Source organism: Armigeres subalbatus, chromosome 3, assembly GCF_024139115.2.
Source record: "Armigeres subalbatus isolate Guangzhou_Male chromosome 3, GZ_Asu_2, whole genome shotgun sequence".
In the NCBI taxonomy this organism is placed as follows: domain Eukaryota; kingdom Metazoa; phylum Arthropoda; class Insecta; order Diptera; family Culicidae; genus Armigeres; species Armigeres subalbatus.
The window spans coordinates 146,301,021-146,310,206 of record NC_085141.1 but is presented as its reverse complement, the minus strand read 5'-3'; positions in this window follow the sequence as shown (position 1 = coordinate 146,310,206).

Below are 9,186 nucleotides of genomic sequence, written 5' to 3'. Positions count from 1 at the left end.
AAACAGCTGTTTCTGGAAATGGCACAATGTTGGTCACTCATAATGTAATTCTCGGAGCAGCGGAGTAATTCATCAGCAGCTGGAACCCACCGGTGCGGGATTCCTACACAATCGTCTGATTACCCGTCGAATTTAGTAGTTCTTCCCGATACCGTTACCGCGATATTTGATTAAAAATTGCGAAAAAAAAACGGATGATCATTTATAATTAAAACATTCTAAAAGGAAACTTTTTGATCTTTGTTTTGTTTCTTTGCTTTTTGACAGCTTAGAATTGTTGCGAAATTGCTTGTCGACAGGGCAACACTTTTTCGCATACGAAACTTATCCGTAAAGCATTCGATCGAAAACGGGAATACCATTTTCGAACTCATTCGAATCGAGACGTTCGTTCAAAAGTACGATACGAACGTTAACAAGAATAAGTTTGATTGTAGCCATATTTTTGGTATGGACCAAATGACATTGAATCTTAGAACTTTGTGAACTTGTGAAATTAATGAGTGAAATTCTATCGACTCAATTGACCGGCTGGGATGTTTAGTGATGCACGGATGCATCGTTCAGGAATTGGTTGATCGGGTAGTTCATATGGTCTTAACTTCAGGACGTTTTGAAGAACCAGAAAGGCCTGCACTAGCTTGTGAAGCTAATGAGTGAAATCTTATCGGCTCAATGGACATGCTGGAATGTTTAGCGCTAAACGAATACATCGGCCATGACTTGGTTGGTCTGGTTGATCATATTTTTTGAGCTTCAGGACGTTTTGAAGAACCAAAAAGGCCTGTATTAGCTTGTAAAAGTAATGAACTCTAGGTCGTTTTGAAGAACAAGAAAGGCCTGTAGTAGGACAGAACTTGGCTGATCGGTTGTAAACTCCAGGACGTTTTGGGGATCCTGAAATATGTCAATGCCTTTTCAGTTTTTTATACTAGTTTTGACAGTTTTGTACACCTCCGATGGTGCAAAGGGCCAACTTAAAAGATCTGCATCCTAAGCGATGTTTATTTATCGCTTGAACTGGTTGTCAGGTTAGATTTCGGTCGACTTCTTTTATTTCTTTATTGCGGCTTCGCCGCCATGATCCTCTGGGTCTGCCTCTGCTGCGATGTCCAGCTGGGTTCCAGTCTAATGCTTGTTTACAGATTTCGTTTCCGCCCGTACGTAAGGTGTGGCAAACCCAGCCCCATTTGCGATCCCGAATTTCTGTTGTTATCGACCTATGGTGACAACAACGATGGAGCTCGTTGTTAGAGATCCAGTTGTTAGGCCAACAGGCCCGAGTTATCTACCGCAGACATCTGTTTTTTCAGATTTTTTTTACAGATTGGAAATTGTCTCGTCCTCCCTGGGCATAACGTATCATCGTGCTAGCCTCATGATATACGAATGCAAAAATGGTAACTTGGCTTAGAAACCTCGCAGTTAATAACTGTGGAAGTGCTCAATGAACACTAAGCTGTGAGGCGGCTCTGTCCCAGTGTGGGGATGTAATGCCAATAAGAAGAAGAAGAAGAAGAACTGAGTTTGTTATGGCTTAAGTATTGTGCATATTAGTTTTTGGTATTATTTCTTTGGTATTTTACCTCTTATGCAAGGCTAGTTCATAACAGAGTATGGTATCAATAACAGAATTAAGTATTATTGAGCCAATTTCTCCTGCTCGGGTACCAAGATATTGGAAGCTTTCAACATTCTCCACTGGTTGCCCGGCTACTGTGAAACTGGAAGGGGTCACCGTGTTTACATCCATCGATTTGGTTTTCTTGACTTTGTTACTAAGCTTGCCAAAGAGGAGCGTTCGGCGAGGTCGTTGAGTTCGAAGTTTAGGTGCTCCTTAGTTACATGCAGCCATAGCAGCTAAACCGCTGCATTCACGGTCAATCGCACTTACCAGAATCTCGTCGATTACGATGAGGAACAGTAACGGTGATACATCCTTGTCTCACATCAGGTAAAGTGTTTTCATGTTCACCGAAAGGCAAATAAGGAAAAAAGTGTCGCATTAGCGAATAGCCCACAGGACAGCTGTGTTTGCAGGAAGTGGCATCTCTTGAACAGTGTTAATCTTCATGTCAACTTTTTTGCACCAACTCACAATCCACGTCGCATTGATGTCTGCGAGTTTGCGCTTAATTGATTTGAGTTCATCAACTTTAAGCGATCCAAAAGAGTAAAAAACTAAATACTCAGGCAGTTATTTTTATGGCTGTCGAAAGTAATTTTGGTCGAATCAAATGATTGTTTTGTTCGAGCCGCAAGAAAAACGGCGACAAATTTCTCCAGGCGTGAAGAAAAGTTGCGATATTCAAACAAAACAATTATGCGAAAATGGCCCTACTGTAAAACTTAATTACTTACCGCCGGTCGGTGATGACGACTGCTTTCCTTCAGCACCGGGGAGTGTGAGCATTATTTATTTATGTAATTTAGTGTAATTAGCGTTTTCTGTTCTTTATCTTCATCAGACATCGTAACACTTAATCCAAACGGTGGTGGCGGGTGGAGGTGACCGGCAAACGAATCTGGGTCTTCTTACTCATCCGCAGCATACAACGACATCGGGGGTAAACTTTTATCCGGACTAAGCAAATTGAGTGCAAAGCAGCTGCAAAAGGGTCCAGCTGAGATAAACCAGCCGGAGAGGGGTTCGCCGGTTGTTGGTCAGCCAAAAGTTGTTTAAAATACACAATCAAGCAAACGGACAGAGCGTGGGGCATGACTGGAGGTAGCAAAAACTCCCCAGTGCCTCAGTGAAGCAGTACAGATGAGCCGAACCGTGATGGGAATTTTAAAATATATGTGAAATTTTCTGCTGGCGAAGGAGTTTTTCCACATCCGCCACCGCTGGTGACCGATGGAAGTTTAGATTGCAATAAATTTTAAATTTATTTTCAGCTATCCGGACTTGATTGAGGAAAAACTGGGGCTCGTGCATGGAGAACTCATTGTGCGAATTTTCCTTCAGAAGCCGATATGCGGATATTGGAGGATAACAATTGCGCAAACAACTGGTACTTCCGGAAGAAACAATAATGTTTCAAACGGATTTTGCTGATTTCCGCAAACAGGAAATTTATTAAATAAAGATTGACAAAAATTTGCATCGTCACGTAGATTATTTTCAAATGAATTATAATATTGCTAATAGTTGGGGAAATCCTTTAAATCGAAACAGATGTTCTTTTTCAATGCAGACCAAATAATATGCAGTATGAACAAGGAATGTAATTGTCGCTGAAAAATGCAAAAAACAAGCGACAAAAGAGAATAGCGATAACTCTTTGTCCCTATCTGCAGAGGATAAAGACATTGTTGCGTTCCATTTTATTTGCAACAAACAAGGAGAGGTAATTGTTGTGAACTTTTCAAACTGCGATAAATTGTTTATTTTAGAAGTAAAACGCAAATCATGTCAACAGATGGTTAAGTTTATGTCTAATCTATGATAACTGATACTAATTTAACCAAAAACATCATCGGAAACCGACTACTTCTCAAAATGCGTGGCAGGCGATAATTGTCCTATTCTGTTGCAGTTTGGGACAAACGCTTATTGCGAGTTGAGTTTGTCCCAACATTTACAAGAGAGGATAATGTCGTTGTCATTGGCAATGTTGTTATTTTACATTCCTTGAGTATGAATGGATGATTAATTTCATTTAATGTGTAACACCATTGCGAAGAAAGCCTTATTTTCAAAGCTAACTACAAGATTAAAATTTAAATTAAATTGATTTCATTTTACGACTTTGATGATTCAACCACAGGTTAAAACACTAACACTAACTTATATCTGCATTAATTGCCCCCAACTTAAAATGTAGCAGGATAAATGTTTATTTAAAGACCCCATACGGGGTTTTGTAATTTACTTGGCTACCGAGCTCAACTAAAAGAAAAACACTGTCCGTTCACCGATTTCTTCTTTCCTGCAATGAAAATGCAACCTAAATGAAACGATGCTCCAACACACGGCGGTACTCGTGTTAATTGCAGAAATTTTCCCAAATTGATCCGGTTGTATTTTCCCGGCATAAATTAAATTTAGCACGTCTACACGAACGAAAGCACCGTGGTTCAGCTGGGGTTGAAAAATTTAATTGTTTATTAATGGAAAATACCATCTGTTGGCGCGGCGGACACTTCAGCGTGAAGGATACACACTCCACATTCAAACGCCGATGTTGCAAACCGTTTAGCATCCGATGCCGCGTTGAAAGGACGATAATGATGCTGGCGATGAAGAACGAAATGGTTTGGTTTCCCAGCATCCCCCGGTGCCCAAGATGATGTTCGCGGCGTGTGGTCGGTGGATAGCTGAAAGTTCGTTGATTTGCTCCGGTTTCCAGAACGAAGTACTTTGCGGTGAATGATATGATGGCAATATAATGAAATCATAATTAATTTGAATTTGATTCGAGTCAGAGCGGGATTGTTTATGGATGAGCTGTTATTTGAGGAGATGTTAATTGACTGTTTAACCGTGACTCATGACACTACGGTTTTACTGAGCTTACACACAGTTATTAAGTAAGAGATGTCGAAAATGGCCATTGATCAAATGTGAATTTGAGACTTATTCGTTTTAGAAGTCTAGAATTCCTCCCAACCGATAAGATCCTAGGTTCGAACTTGGGATTTATGTGGGAATATTGTTTTAGCTATCGACTGCTGCGTTTAAACTTTATTGAAAGAATTGCGTTTCAACACCAATAAATATTATTGAATGCACCCTTTTAGACAAAAATTCAAAATATATCAAAAACAGAAAGAGCTTAAACTCAAACTAATTTGAAAGTAAAAATGAACCTTTCGAAATGTATAGAACGGGCTTGGTGGTCATATGGCTACCACTTCTGCCTTATACACAGGAGGTTGTGGGTTCAATCCCAGGCCCCGTTTCTTTCCACTTTGTATCATTCTGTATATTTCTCATGTTCTAGAAATCACTAGAACTGTCAATGGATTCTCATACCATTTCTATCTTCTGTTCTATACCTACAAACAACAAACTAACGACTAATTGACACATGTAATTGTTAGAATTCAAAATGCGAAAGCTCATTTACTATCACATTAGTAGCCCGTTAACCAAGACGAACCTCTGCCATAGAACTCTAACACACAGATTCCAATAAAATTCCGTATGAACTCGTGACGAACGCAGAGGTGTTCTCGGCTTGAAGTGGGTGAGTGATTGCATTATCACTTCCTGCCCATCCCCTATAGACCGTGAGAACGTGGCCGGTATTGATCATTAAAAACTACAAGAGCTCTCGGACTGTGCACACTGAGGTTGAAGAGCAAATCCCATGCATCCATCCATTGATTCCCTGTGCAATTGCGATTGTTCTGGTCAATCACGGAGTAGCAACTACGAAATGCTCAAAATGTATATCGAAGAAATAACACGCCACCTATTCTTAAAGCTCTACACTAATTCCACACGTTGTATACAGCATGACGAGAACAGGCTTGCAAAGATTTTGCACCAAAGATAACGACGCTGTCTAGTCCTTGCTAGAGCGAATTTCATATCACCAGTCGTGTTAGTATGCCCATCTTAAGTTTTCCTCCAGCTAGCTGTTCACTATCTCGTTCGGCTCAGCAAATTTCCAACCACCAACTGGGAACGTGTGTCATTTTCCCGATGATTTGGCCGTTTTAATGCCAAAAATTTGTCTTTAATAAGAAACGATATATCATTCGGAGCTGCCTCCGGCCTGTTGGCTTCGGATGGTGGTGTATAAATAATTTAGGTTTCGCTTTCCTTCATCTCTGGCGGCGGATGGGAATAGACAGGCAGTCATGCTCAACATCTCCAACTGGGAATCCAGCACTTGTGGTGGTGGTTGCGATACGGTATGGTGGTGCGAAGAAGTTCTCGATGCACCCTCGTCTTCGGAGCGGTTGTTCGTTTATCTGATGGAAACTATCCCTCCCTCACGATGTGTTCTTGTTCTTTCAGGACGCAAACAACTCACGATACGTACAGAATGAGCTGTGAAGTTTTCCCCACTGCTCGAAGTAAGAACTGCGGAAAAATAGGACTTTTACTGGGAGGGATTCGCAACTTTAATAGTTGAGACAATGTCACAAGGAAGTTTTTTTTTCAAAGGCGTTGAAGGCAGTTAAGAGTACTTTTGGGACTTGTTAAATCGATTTATGGTGATTGAGTCGGGACGGAATCAGGAAAAAAAAGTTTAAATAATCACTCTTTAATACTGCTTACTGCTATATCTTACATGTCCCAAACAACACTTCGAAATGGTGAGTCCAACATAGCTCTGGTCCTCACAAGTTCTAAAACTCACGTTTCCATGAATCTGCCGATGACAATCGACCGCGCAGGTACAACCTGCGAGCTTTCCTAGGATTTGGTGGAGTTTGACAGTAGGCTCTGTTAAACTTCTATAAAAGCTGTATGTATCCGCAAACAGGCCCTCGCAAAGCGCACTAGCCCAGTCCTGATGTGGGGTGGGACTCTAAACAAATCTACAAATCTGATCTGAGTGATGAAGCGTTTGTCCACCATGCAGGTGCAGGTCAAACAGCGTCCGTACTGCACGCAACCGGCAGTTGTTAGATTTTCCTACAATTCTGTATGTATAAGAATCTACCAAAACCTGTCTAACCTGTCTAACAATTTTGTAAGCATTTCTTACATTTTTTTGTATAAAAATCTAACAATTTCGCATATGCCCAGTTTTTATACAGGTTTTGGTAGATTCTTATACAGAATTGTTATGAAATCTAACAACCGCCGGCGCCGGTTGGGTGTGGTATCCAGCGGCTGATATTCCCCGGAAGCTGTATCTAAGATGACAGTTCCATCTCGATGAATAGGGATCTTGCGCAAACAACCTACTTTTCTCGAACCTCAATAAACCGCCCGAATAGACCAGACGTCCGAAAAGACCAAACGCCCGAATGGATCATTCGCTCGAATAGACCATTCGCCCAAATATACCATTCGCCCGAATGGGTGCCCGAACCAATCGTTTAGCAAGTTGAATTGTTCTTCGATTGGCATCAGGGATTTAATCCTAACGAGAAAGAACTAGTCTCTCACTTATCATCTCTGTATACATATACGATATGTAGCATACCGCAACAGACTTTTTTCGCAAGGTGTCATGATAGAGAACTGATTCAGGAGTCTATACCCCATGATAAATTTCTTTTAAAAAGCTCCAAATGCGGGGAGCACTGGCTCTGATTATGCATTTCAACTTGTTCACACAGCTGTGCAGTGGGGCAGCAGGGACCATGTCCAAGGGCTTGACGACCCCTCCCCAGCCGTCTGTGAGTCAGGGGGTTCTGCCTAGGAGGTGGTGGGGTTAACAGGGGGCGCTGTTAATTCCCTCCCAAAAACCACATATCCGCAAGCAAACCTTATCAAGCGACCGTGTGCCGCTTAAAGCATACAAGCCCCTAACCCCGAATCCCAAGGTGTCAGGCGACCCGTGCCGAAGGGATGAATGGCCTGGGGGGTGAAACAATTAGCCAGGTCGTTAACGGAGCCTGTGGAGGTTCCACAGAGTGAGGGCTGCTTCGGCGGCAAGCAGGTGGCAATGGGTGGTACCCACACACCCCAAGTGGTGCACATGTGGTGCAAGCGAATGGGAGTTGGGGGTATTACTCGTAATACCCCCACAGAATGAGGGACCGAGTGTATGGGTGAGCACACAAGTAAGTCTCGCATGGTACGCATGGTCGGTAGTGTTAGAATGACTGAAGTCTGGTGAGGCCTGGCAGGAGTGTCGGGGGCAGATACCTCTGCGGCACCTCAGAAGTAGGGGACACGAAAGTCTCGCTGCGTCTGGCAGGAGTGTCGGGGGGTTGATGCTTCTGCGGCACCTCAGAAATCGGAGACATGTAAGGTAGTGGTGTAACCCCGTCCCAGGATGGGGAGACCACCACATTGGCTGAGGACTACCTGGGCTTCGAAACGTCAATGGGTGGGTGCTACCGGCATAGTACCTTACGGGGACCTATTGACAGTGTCAAAGCCCGGGTAGGTGAGTGTTAGGCACGCTTGACGTGCCGGGTGTTCCACGCCCAAGCGATGCACAGGAGGTGCACAGAGTGGATAAAAATGGGAGATGGGGGTATTACAACCCCCACTGAGTGAGTGACTGAATGTCAAAGAGAGTGGTGCACAAGTGGTGCAAGCGATTGGGACTGAATGTATGAGCGAGCACACAAGTTAGACTCGCATGGTACGTATGGTCAGAGTGGCTGCTTAGGCAGTAGTGTGATCCGGCTGTCAGGGACGGAATGAGTGAAGTCTCGCTAGGCCTGGCAGGAGTGTCGGGGGGCAGATACCTCTGCGGCACCTCAGAAGTAGGGGACACGAAAGTCTCGCTATGACTGGCAGGAGTGTCGGGGGGTGAATGCCTCTGCGGCACCTCAGAAATAGGAGACATGAAAGGGTCTGCCTTGTAGCTGAGGTAGGAGCGGCATAGGAGCCACCAACCTAGGGTCGCCTCCGGCTTGGTAGACAAGTGGTGCCATTCTGTTGCAGGACGGGGTGAGCACCATACTGAATGAGGACTGTGTATGTTGTGAGATGGCGGCATGGGGGTACCCCCTGCAGGGTACCTGGTCTTCTCCTGCAGTCATTCAAGCGGCATAGGCAGGTGAGTGTTGGGGCACATGTGGTGCCAGTATGTCTTGTGCAAATGTGTTGCAGAGGGAGTGTCGAAGAGTTGAGGCGCATACGTGCACTTGTGTACGTCATGGAGGAGGCGCAATGCCCAATAGTCACCCTCGAAGTATTGCTTAATTGCGGGCCGGGGGCATGACTGGAGAGGAAGGAGTTGGTTTTAGTGGGTCTGGTGATCCCATCCCCACACTACCTGGGTTCGCCTCCCCAGGTGTCTGTTTGCAAATTTCCATTACCTTCGTTAAAAAAAAAAAAAAAAACACAGCTGTGCAGTAACCAACACGAAAGGAGCGAAAACAAATTGAGAATCACCATTTTCCGGTGGGGGCTGCCTATCCGATTCTGTTTTTTCGCACTTGTATACAAGTTTGATAAATTTGTTGTCATGGCTTGTTATGATTCGGAACAGTATTTGCCTCTCTTTTATCGTTGTTCGTTATTTATGAATCGCCTACTTTGAGCAGCACATTAGAAGTTAACTTTCGGAAATTAGTATGGCGAAAGGCATCTAAAGT